General features: G+C 41.6%; 1 protein-coding gene across 2 annotated transcripts in view; it reads left to right on the top strand.

Moving 5' to 3' along the window:
* SLIT3 (slit guidance ligand 3) overlaps positions 1-12,796 on the top strand; it is a 695,238-nt gene that overhangs the window by 64,235 nt on the left and 618,207 nt on the right. The window lies entirely within an intron of this gene.

The raw sequence follows: 12,796 nt of genomic DNA, 5'->3' as shown, positions 1-12,796 counted from the left end.
ACTTCCTAAAAAATACCTGAATAGTCCTCCTCAAAACTGTTTATCAAAAACAAGGGAAATCAGAAAAACTGTCAACAGCCAAAAGGAGCCTGAGGAGACATAATGACTAAATGTAATGTGGTATCCTAGATGGGATGCTGAAACAAACACAAAAAGTAAAAACTAAGAAAATCTGAAGAAAATATTGACTTTAGTGAATAATAAATGCAATAGGATTGCTTCATTAAGTATGACAACTGTATTATACTTATATAAGATGTTAATACGGGAAATTGGGTGTGGGCTATATGAGAACTTTCAATACTATCTTCCCAGTTTTTATGTAAATCAAAATCTATTCTAATATAAAAGGGTTTTTTAAGTTGACCCATGAAACCCTGCCTGATTTATAGACTTATGAGCAAAATAAATGTTTTTTATGCCAAAAATACATATGTTTTAATCTAGATGGATTTTAAAAAGAAATAACTGGGATAAATACTGCTTTACAAGAAATAGAAGATGGAAAGCAGTATTCTTAAGTCAACAAGAAATTAATACAGAGATAAAGGGATTTAAGAGAAAGTGAGAGTTGGGCAAAGAGGTTCTAACAAACTTAGGAATCTCTGAAGAAGAAAACAATGGAACAAAGCAAAACTGATAGTACTGATAATTACTATTCAAGAAAATGTTCTTAAAAGTTGATTAGAAAGTACCTTGTGGAAGTGCACTGAATGTTTGGAAAAGTCAACTCTGAAGGGTCAGAACAAAATATGTTCTAATAAAACTATTAAATTTTAAAGGAAAAAGTCCTTAAGCATTCAATCAGAGACTCATAAAGAAAGAAAATTGGATTTCTTGCCTATTTTTGATACCAAAATCTTATGTCAGAATACAAGTGAATAACTTAAAGAAAATGTGAACAATAGCATTTCTATTTAGCCATGCTGACATTCAAGTCCAGTGACTGCAGACTACCTATTACGAACATTCAAGAACTTAGGCATCGTGGTGCCCATGGACCCTTTCTAAGGATTCTGCAAAGAATAAGCCTCAGGCTGGACGTGGTGACTCACCCATGTAATCCTGGCACTTTGGGAGGCTGAGGTAGGTGGATCACTTGAGGTCAGGAGTTCCAGACCAGCCTGGCCAACATGGTGAAACCTTGTCTCTACAAAAAAAAAAAAAAAAAAAAATTAGCCAGGTGTGATGGCACACGTGTAGTCCCAGCCACTCAGGCTGAGGCCGGAGAATCGCTTGAACCCAGGAGGTGGAGGTTGTAGTGAGCCAAAATTGTGCCACTGCACTCCAGCCTGGGACAGAGTGAGACTTCGTCTCAGAAAAAACAACAAAAACAACAAGCTTCATACAACCAAAAGACGGGAGAGACATTGGTATGAGGACAGACACAGTCAACGCTTCCGAAAATACTAGAGGTTGGATGCAGACATGTGACTGCGTCTGGAATTCTATGGAATGAGAGTAGAAGCGACATGCCCTTCATGACCTCCCATACTTGGTCTCTTTCCCTATGTTGGCTAAATTGACAGCACTCTAAGGAGGATGTAGAGGTACGAAGTAGAAGGATCCTCGGCCCCTGCTGACCTGCGTTTGACTGTGACATGAACAACAAATGCACTTTTATTGTTTCAAAAATAATGATGTAATTAATCACAGTAACAGAAGAAATAAGAAGTCATTTCCTCTCAGATACTGAAGAAAGTATTTAATAAAATCCAATACTAATTTGTGATTTAAAAGCATTTTACATATTAAGAATAAAAGGGAAGTTCTTTACCAAAAAAAGCCCTACAACAAACATCGTCGTTAATGGTGAAATATTGAAAATGTTTCTCCTAACAGAACTAGATTCCTGCCATCATAGCTTCTATTAAATACTGTATTGAAAATTCTTGTTCTGGCAATGATTCAAAAAATAGGAAAGAAGGGAGAGAAAAGGGAGGGAAGAAGAGAGAGGAGTCAAAAAAACACAGAACCAAGGAAAAAGAATGGATATAAAGATTGGAATAAAACAAATTTAAATGTCATTATTTGCGGACAACATGATTGAGTACATGAAAAATACAAAATCTACAAATTATCATAAATCTTTTTTAAATTTTAAGTTCTGGGGTACATATGACATAGGTAAATGTGTGCCTTGGTGGCACATTAGATTGTAGATTGTTGATAGGTGCACAAAGGCTGCATGTATCAACCCATCACCTAAGTATTAAGCCCAGCACACGTTGGCTATTCTTCCTATCAGAATTCTTAAGTAGATTTCTAAGGTCATTGGACACAAGGTCAATACACCAAAAAAAAAAAAAAAAAAAAAAAAAAAATACAATTTCTATATACCAGCAACAAACAATTGGGAAATTTTTAAAAACTATGTTTACAATAGCACCAAAAAAATATCAATGCCAGCCTGGCGCGGTGGCTCATGCCTGTAATGCCAGCACTTTGGGAAGCTGAGGTGGGCAGATCATGAAGTCAGGAGATCAAGACCATCCTGGCCAAGATAGTGAAACCCCGTCTCTACTAGAAATGCAAAATTAGCTGGGCGTGGTGGTGCATGCCTGTAGTCCCAGCTACTCAGGAGGCTGAAGCAGGAGAATCACTTGAACCCGAGAGGCAGAGGTTGCAGTCAGCCAAGATTGTGCCACTGCACTCCAGCCTGGTGACAGAGTGAGACTGTCTCAAAGTAAATGTATATATATGTGTGTGTGTATATATACCAATGCCTAGGAATAAGTCTAATGAAAGATGCACAGGCCTTAACACAGAAAGACGGACATTACTGGAAGAAATTAAAGGTGAGTCAAATATCTGGAGTGTTGCATGGTGTTCATGTATTGGAATACTTAACATTGCAAATATGGCAATTCTCTCCAAATTGATGGATGGATTCAGTGCAGTCCTAATCAAAATGCCAGCAGCAGGTTGTTGTGGAAATTAAGATGATGCTAAAATTTATATAGGAATGCAAATGACCAAGAAAAGCAAAGACGGTCTAGAAGACCCTGATATAGATTACTTGATTTGTAACAAAGGTGGCTCTGTGAGGCCACCTGGAATGGATGGTCTGTCTAATAAATTGTGCTAAAGTAATTGGGTAACCATATGGAAAACTTGTTCTGTTGATCCCTACTCATGCCATTCATAAATCAATTACAAGTGGATTGTAGAAAGATAAAATAAAGACACTTCTAGAAAATAACAATATTTTTTGGTTGAGAGTGGTGGTTCACGCCTGTAATCTCAGCACTTTGGAAGGCTGAGGCGGGGGTATCACCTGAGGTCAGGAGTTCGAGACCAGTCTGGCCAACATGGCGAAACCCCATCTCTACTAAAAATACAAAAATTAGGCAGGTATGGTGGCATGTGCTTGTAATCGCAGCTACTTGGGAGGCTAAGGCAGGAGAATCATTTGAACCCAGGAGGCGGAGGTTGCAGTGAGCCCAGATTGCACCACTGCACCCTAGTCTGGGCAACAGAGCAAGGCTCCATCTCAAAAAAATAAATAACAGAATATTTTCATGACCTTGAGGTAGTTGATATTTCATAAGCAAGGCACAGAAGACACTAAAGAGAAAAGATGATTTGGACTACATTAAAATAAATAACTTTAATTCACCAAAATACATTATTGAGTGAAAGAACATGTCCCAGAGTGGGTGAAGATATTGGCAGTGCATATAACTGACAAAGGACTTATTTTAGAATTGAGAAGAACTCCTACAAATCAATAAGAAAAAGACAAATGACTCAGTAAAAAAAATTGGTGAGAGTTTTGGACACTTCACAAAAGATAGAGAAATGGCTAATGATCATATGAAAAGTTGCTTAGTGTGTAATTAGTCTTTAGGGAAATATAGAATAAAACCACAATGACACATACCACACGCTCATTGGAATGGCTGAAACTTATAATAACAAGTGTTGATGACAAGGTGAAACAACTGCATTTACCATACACCATTATGGGAGTAATTGATACAGTTACTCTCGAATATGGGCAGTACCAACCAGAGCTGAACATACATGTACCTTCCACTCCTGGGTACATACCCTCTGAAAGACATTCACAGGAATGTTCATATCAGCACTAATTGTAATAGCCCCAGACTGGAAATAAGCCAAATACTCGTTGATGTTAGAATAAATCAATAGATTGTGGTGTATTCACGTAATGGAATTGACTGGTAGAAAATGAAAACAATGCGCAAAAAAACTGCTGTCTGTAACCACATGGTAACTCTCAGAAGCATAATCAGGGACAAAAGCCAGACATAAAAGAATATATATTACCTGATTCCATTTGTATAAACTTCAAAAGCAGGCAAAACTAATCTATGGTGTTAAAAGCCGAGGTGGTGTTAAGCAATGGGGAGTTGCGAATGGAGAGGGGCGCTAAGGGATTTCTGGGGCGTGTCATCAGCTGTTTCTTGATCTGGGTGGAGGTTTCATGGATCTGTTCAGTGGGTGAACATGCTTCAAGCTGTACAAATTTGATTTGTACATTTTTCTGTACGTGTTATACTTCAAAAAATTTATTTTAAAAAGAGACTCAAGAGACAGATATAACAACCAAATTTCATGCATGACACTGAATTGAAGCTGTGAGAAAACCCGTACAGATATGGGACATTACGAACTCCACAGAGGCAGTGGTCTCAACTGGGAAGCGATTTTTTTCCTAATCAGTGTTACAATGAAGGGACATTGAAGGAAATGACATTATTCAAGGATCTGCTGTACTTTAAAATGGTTCGGTAAATAAAATAAAACAATGTAGTAAAATGAAAATAATTGTTGAATCTAAGTGGTGGGTATGGGATACTCAAAATACATTTATCCTTTTCTGTATATATTTGACCATTTTTGTGACTAAAAACTTTTTAAGATGTATATTTTTTAAAAATTTCATTTTTGCAGAGGAAAAAATCTGAAAGTCAGAAAGTTAAAGAAATTTACCATTCTGAGATTTGAATCCAGGACTGCTGTGAATCCAGGTACAAGGAAAAGAAAACATAACCTTTGGGAGTTGGAAGGAGACTGAGATATTGGATTATCCAACTTCCTCCTCCTACAGAAAAGGAAATAGGCTAGAAAGGAATTTGACTTTCATGAAATTTTAATGTGGCGTGCAACGTTTAAAGTTTAAGTTGCCTTGGTGTGTTAGCTCCATTTATCCAAAGAACAGAAAAACTATGACTTTTTAGCTCTAACCCAGAGTTCCATTCACTCTTTCATTAGATGTGAAACAAATAATCAGATTACATGTTTAAATGCATATGTGTGGCAAATATATTCTTTCAAATTACTGCGAGAGTTATTTTGCTCCCGGTAGAGAGAAGTCAGCTTGTGTTATGTGCATTATGTTCCTTAAGCTGATCATTCAGAGACCAGACACCCAAGCAGCCCATGAATGTGGCTTTTTCTCCACTGGGCCTCATTTGTATCAACATCAAAGCCTAACATTGTTATTAACTCAGAATTATGGACAGGCTTTTCTTTGTGAAATGGATCACCTGCGGCGTCTACACTGAAATTAGTCTAACGCCATGAAAAATACCCCAGTTTCTCTGTGGGTGTAAGCTACAACACCAGAAACATCACTGTTGACACACATGATTTTTGGTTGGCTTGTTTTCTGATTCCTTTTTTTAAAAAATAAAAACTTCCAGCTTGGAATGTAGTTTCCCTTAGTTCTTTAAAAATTGCAAGTCATAATGAAGGGAAGCCACAAAACTGGAGAAATATTAGAAGGAACATAGAAACTGGAGAAGATGTTCAAGGCCATCAGAAGGCCCAGGCAGGATGTTGGGTCTCTAGTGATGGGTCAGCCCAGCGAGATTCCCTCCCGCCAAGCTCGCTGTTCACTGGGTGCGTTGAGGGCACTGAGGCAGAGGAGGAGGAGGTTGTTGGAAAACTTAAGACTAAAACCTTCAAAGTGTCATCTGGGAGCTGTCTCCCTTGAGAACAAAACTCAAGAATATAGGCTTAGTGGTAGCAAGAATTTAAACAGCTGAGTAGGAAGTATACCAGGGCAGTGAAGAACATGAGCTCTGGAGTCCTGGCCCACACTTACTAGCTGTTTGACCTTAGGCAAATTAATGACCCTCTCTGACCCTTCATTTCCTCATCTATAAAACATCTACCTATGTACCTCAGAGGGTTGTTGGGAGAACTAGATAGCATACATGCAAAGAGTTAAGGTGGTTTTTGGCCCACAGTAAATGCTCATAAGCATTTGACTGCAGCCCCGAAGCAGGCAAGACCAAAAATGATTACATGTTCCTGGCAATTCTATGAGACAGGTGTTGTCAGACTTTTACTGCACAATGTCCTCTTTCACCCCACTCCACAGCAGCCCACCTACCTCCAGAGAGGGGTTGCAGGAATTTTTTTTTGTCCTGTGCATTAGACAATTCAATTTCATGTCATTTATTGAGCATCTGTCTACCAGTTATTATGTTAGAGTTTTTGAGAAGAATGCAGTGGAACTCTTGCCCTCCAGGTGCTTATAGTCCCCTGGGAAGACAGGTGTATAAATGCATACCTTTTACCATGGCAGACAGTAAACCCTTGGGAGTACAGAGGAAGTGATCACCTCCACCAGTGAGATCAGGGAAAGCTTCACCAAAGAAGCACTACATGAATCAAATCTTGAAGATCAAATAAGAACGTACATCATGACCACCAGCTTGACAAAGAGTGATGAACTTGGGTTCATTCAGAATAGGGAGCAAGAACAGCAAGGGCTGCTCTCTGGAAATTTCCACAGCCCCTTAGATCTGCTAATTTAGAGAGAGGGTTTGGTGGATACTAGTCTAAGTATGTAGAGATTCAGAGCTTGAACTTTAGAGTTAGGATAGACCTGGATTTGAATCTGGATAAATGTTCTCATTTCACTTACCAGTCATGAGACTCCAGGCAACTTTCTTAGCAGCTGCGAGTATCATCTGTTAAATGGGGTTAATTGTTGTTCAGTGGAGTTAACTTTTAAAGAGAGGCCTGTTTGTAAAGTTAGCATGGAAGATAAAAATGGAATATATTCAAAATGATTGACAGGTATAGCTCCTATAAACAAGACATGTAGGGGCCATGTATGCTGAGAAGTACCTTTGATTACTGAAATTACACTCCATGAAATGCTCATACAGTGAGCAGCAGATGAGGACTGTGAGACTGCAGGAAGAGCAGATTCACATCCCTCGTCTCAGGGTCATTTGCGGGCACGGGTTCATTGAGAAGAACGGCTGTAGGATCTTTGGCACCTTGAATTTCTCACCTTCTCTTACTCCTTCCCCCTTAATTTTTGCTGGATGCCTATGCTCAGGTTCACTTACAAGTTAAATGCATGTACGCCATGCCTCCATTAACCCACTTTATGAGGCTCTTATGAGATTACCCATATGAAGTGCTTCATTTCGAGATCGGCACAGTCATCACTCAGTGATTTCAGCTCCGCTCCTCTGCTTCATCATCATCACCACGGCCCAAGAGTGATGAATAAGGAGAGAGAGAGAGGAATTTATTTGACTAAGTATGCTAAATACATTTTTACTCATTGGCTTTAGTCCATCTCTTAGGTCAAACATCCCATGCCAAATACATACCAAACTGGCATTCTTTCCCTGTTCTCCCATCAGAAGCTGCTGAAGCATGCTTCTTCTCATCTGAAAAATGAACTTAATAGTCTTTTACGTCTGATAGGAACGAGGGTGTTGTCAGAAAGTATGTATGTGTTAAAGTACTCTAAAAAGGCATGCAGACAAAATAATGCAAATTATCGTTCTTATTTCTATATTACTATCCTTAGTGGGTGAGCCCACATTAATCTGTTGAGAGTTAGGTCTCGCTCTTTCCTCTCAATGTTGTGAAGATCAAAAAAACGAGTTTTTTAGTTTCGTTTTATTCTTTAGATCCCATTTTTTGCTAGAATTTGAAAAAAAAATAGCTGAAGGATCGACTCCTGCATTTCAAAGCATAACAAGGAGAATTGTTGTGAGCCTGGGTATATGTCAGCCAAGTTTTCTATCTCCAAATGCTTATGTCTTCCTCTCTCTCTTTCTCTGTCTCTGTCTCTCTCTCAATCTGTGTGTGTGCACACGGCTTCTCCAAGATGTGAAGGTTTGGAATAAAAATGGTGATTGACCTTTAACGAGAGAGCTGAGAGAACTGCTTCTGTATATTATATGGCTGTGCGCTGGATTTTAAATGTTTGATTAAGTTATTAGAGTGTTTTGCTTTGGCATAATGTACTATAAATTCATGATTTCTGGCCAAAGCAGTTAGTCAGTGGAGAAGAATAAATTATTTTGAGAGGTGCTTCAAAACCAGGATTTTATTCTCTTGGAAAGACAAGGCTTTAAATAAATCACATAATATAAATGAGAATTTCCATAATTAAAGTTCTGACTAGGAAGATTCCTAGGAGCTTTCAGAGCAGGAAGATGAAGGAAGACATTCCAGGATGCTTTAATTCTCTTGTTTAAAAAAAAATTATATTTTGAGTGTTCAACTTCGTTTTAGAGGCCCAGAGACCAAAACACGTCAAGCAAGCACACATGAAGTATATGTTGTTAAACACTTTGTCTCCAAGATGTGAGTGCTGTAGAGGGATTGATACATTAAATGTATTAAAGCAAGTCCAGGAAGGCTCTGGTGCTGCCTTTCTTCCAACAGTTTGAGGCCCCTGATGACGGCACTCGTGTCATTACTTAGAGAATTTCTCCTGGCGGTCGTCACTCCTTGTCACCCAGTAATTTCATTTCCTGGCAGCTTTTGTGTTTTCAGAGTATATTCTCCTGCTTCGGTGACTTTAGAAAATCTCTCTTAAATGGCAACTCCCCTCCTGGGGAGGCCTTTTTGGCTCTTGGCCTCAGGCTCTCTCCCCAAGATTCTTCCAGCAGTTTCCTCAAAGTCCCACAGTCACTCTTCAGCACTGCTAGGTTTTTCTCCCAGGAGCTCCTAAGTAAATAAAATGCAATTAAATGTATGTGATTGGTTCTCATACTGCTTTATTTATTTGATATATGTACACACCAGAGAACCGTATACTGTACAATGCACAAATGTACCGTTTATAATTGATTCAGTAGGGCCATCATGGTCATTTCTAGAAAAAGCATGCCATCAGGCCTTCCATTGGGAACCTGGGCGCTTCCTTAGACATGTTTCTCTAGGATCAAATAAGATAAAGTTGGCACTGAACCCCTCTGGAAGATTGCAGAGTGCTCCCACCTGTATTGCTAAAATGCTGATATTTTAGAAATCATCTTGGAGGTGAGGAGCACAGGCTGAGACCTCAGGCTCCCTCTGCCTGAATCTCAGCTCCTTCTCTACCAGCTGTGCAGACTTAGGCACGTGCCTTCATCTCCTCATCTGCAAAAGGGGGTAATAGAAGTATTAGGTTAGTGCAAAGGTAATTGCAGCTTTTGCCGTTAAAAGTAATGGCACAGGGCCAGATGTGGTGGCTCACACTTGTAATCCCAGCACTTTGGGAGGCCGAGGTGGGCGGATCGCCTGAGGTCACTTTGAGACCAGCCTGGATAACATGGTGAAACCCTGCCTCTACTAAAAATAGAGAAATTGGCTGGGCATGGTGGTGCGTGCCTGTAATCCCAGCTACTGGGGAAGCTGAGGCAGGTGAATCACTTGAGCCCGGGAGGGGGAGGTTGCAGTGAGTCAAGATCGTGCCACTGCACTCCAGCCTGGATGGCAGATCGAGATTGTCTCAAAAAAAAAAAAAAAAAGTAATCACAAAACCACACTTATTTTTGTACCAACCTGATACCTACCGCTGAGTTGTTGAGAGGACTAATTAAGGTAATGCATGTAAAGCGTCTAGCAAAATGCCTGACACAAAGTAAATCCCCCATGAAATGCATTAACCATTAACTACATCGTCATCCTGATTATCAGATTTATGTGGCATAATTTAGTATATAAAATATTGTCCAAGAATGTAAGCAAGTGTAAATTAGAAGGTGGACTGTTCAGCTATTCCCTAACTCACGCTTAAGTCTGTGACTCCCATTCCTATATATGCCAGTGCCCACTAGGGGTGGCCGTGTCTCCTCTGTGGCTTCCACACCTCCCACTTAGCCATTATCTTGTAGACCTGCGGTTGCCTGGAACCTGCCCTTTTCCATGCTAGTGAGCCCCCCACACACACACCAGGTGGGGGCTTTAGTGACAGGACTGAAGGAGGCAGAGCTGAGGGGTGTGGAGTGTGCAGACGAAGTCACTGTCGGTCTAGCCTTAGTATGTATCTCACTGAAGCATCCGCTTTGGTGCAGATGTTAAAATACCCCCCTCAGTGTCCCACATTGTAAATGCAGAAGTGAATCTAGGTCAGAATTTTAGCAAAAACTGAAAGTGAATCTTACCTGAGTCTTTGAGCCTCCTGAGACCCATTGTTACCACCTCTATAGATAAAGACAGAGTGAGAGAAGGGACTGAGGATAATATGGGGTGGGGGTTTTGATTCTGGCCTTAACTTTGCCCCTAGAATGCATGAATAATGCTGACATTTATTGAACACCTGCTCTGTCTCATGCTGTGCTTGGTACTTTATATCTACCGTCTGTTTGCATTCTCTAAGCTATCCTGCAAGGTGGGGACTATTATCAGCATTTGACAGATGAGGAAACAATGTCAGTGAAGGCACCTGATTTGTTTTTAGTCCCGCAGATCAGAGATTGCTACCTGGGAGCAAAGCTTGGACCCCTTTTAGTGTGTTCTAGGCCTTCAGGGACTCTGTTTTTGTGACCAGACTGAGTAGGGGGGTAGTGGTGATCAGGCCACTTTCTCTTCCATCCTGGAAGTGGGAAGGGTCAGGGGAAGAAAAGGGGCTGCAGAGGAGTCCATCTGGTCACCCAAAGGTATGTCTCAGCAGGAGACTTTCCACCCCAGAACCCCAGCCATTTGGCTTTGCCCCCTACCCCTGTCCCTGGTTTCCTGAGAGCTCTGGTTTCTCTCCAGCTCTGTGTCTCCAGAGCACCCGCTTCCCAGCTGTGGGTGGTTAGTGGGCATAAGGATGGGGATTCCACATCTGTATCACTACAGCCAGGGGCTGGCAGAGACTAAAGTGGGGTATGGAGAGCTGAGATGGGGGAGCTGCCTTCTACGGTTGGCCTCTCCCTCTCCCCTTACCTCCTTATCCACTGGGCTGACCTCATCCACACTATCATCCTCTCTTGCTCGAAGGACTGCAGACCTCCTCTCTTCCCTGTCTGCTTCCACTCTGGCCCCACAGACAATGTACTCTGCACTAGAGCAGCCAGAGTGAGCTTCTGCCTCCCTCTCTAGTGTCACCTCTGCTTTTCCCTCTACTGGGAAATCACCGCCCACCCCCGTCTTCTCTGTGGTAACTGCCGTTCATTTTTCAACTCAAAACAGTCACTTCCTCAAGGAACCCTTCCCCGCCCCTCGGGTATGGCCCCACTCCGGTCTCATACATTCTTATGGGGCCTTCGTTAGTGATGTTGGCTTGGCATCTCTCTCCCTCCTTAGACTGTCAGGCCTCTGAGAGGGAAACCACATATTTGTGCTAAGCACAGTATCACTGGCACCTAGCGTCGTGCCTGGCCGGAACCCACACTTGGTGATGTTTGCTGTGAGAGTGAGTAGCATCCTGCTTTGGAATCCAGTTAGAGCACTGAGAGAGGGGCAGCCAGAACTGGGAGCCCTGTGTTACCCCCACCATTGTCCTTACATCTCCAGTTAGAGAGATCTTGCTGGGTTATTCTTCAGTCGGCTCTCTTCCCACCCACTTGCAGTGGGAATGGTAAGCATCTAGAACTACTTCTAGTAGTTACCTTGTGAGGCCACACCCCTGTCCCAGTGATGCACCTGTCTGTATAACACTTCTTACAGAGCCTTGGCCTCTCCCCAGGTTGTCATACAGGACTTGTCACATAGCGGGTGCTTAGGAAATGTTTGCTGCATTCTCAGCAGCCTATCATTTTGAGCATCCTTGTTAGTAGCAAGTACTTTTTTTATTGTGGTATAATTTACATAAAATACATGGATTTTAAGAATTATATATTTTAAAGTGTGCATTTAATTTAAAAAATGGGCCAAGCACGGGGGCTCATGCCTGCAATCCCAGCACTTTGGGAGGCCGAGATGAGTGGATCACTTGAGGCCAGGAGTTTGAGACCAGCCTGGACAATATGGTGAAACCCCATGTCTAAAAATACAAAAATTAGCTGGGCGTGGTGGCCAGCGCCTGTGGTCCCAGTTAATCAGGAGGATGAAGCACAAGAATCGCTTGAATTCTGGAGGCAGAGGCTGCAGTGAGCCAAGATCGCACCACTGCACTCCAGCCTGGGCAACAGAGCGACTCTCTCCAATAAAGAAAGAATAATAATAATTTAAAAAATGGGCCTGGCTGAGTGCAGTGGCTCATGCCTGTAATCCCAACATTTTGGGAGGCTGAAGTGGGAAGATCACTTGAGCTCAGGAGTTCAAGACCAGTTCGGACCACATGGTGAGACCCCCATCTCTACAAAAACACAAAAGGTTAGCCACGTGTGGTGGTGCGCGCTTGTAGTCTCAGCGAGTTGGAAAGTTGAGGTGGGAGGATCACTTGACCCAAGAGGTCGAGGCTGCAGTGAACCATGATTTTGCCACTGCACTCCAGCCTGAGCGACAGGGCAAGACCTTATCTCGAAAGAGAGAAAGAGAGAAAGAGAGAGAGAGAGAGAAAGAAAAATTAAAAATGGACAAACCATTTGGAGCAAGGTGGAATAAATACAGTATGTTAGTAAGCTGGGTGATCTCCTGTCATAGTAATTTT

Source organism: Macaca fascicularis, chromosome 6, assembly GCF_037993035.2.
Source record: "Macaca fascicularis isolate 582-1 chromosome 6, T2T-MFA8v1.1".
NCBI classification, from domain to species: Eukaryota; Metazoa; Chordata; class Mammalia; order Primates; family Cercopithecidae; genus Macaca; species Macaca fascicularis.
Note: the sequence above shows the minus strand (reverse complement) of the source record. Positions and strands in the feature narration are given on the sequence as shown.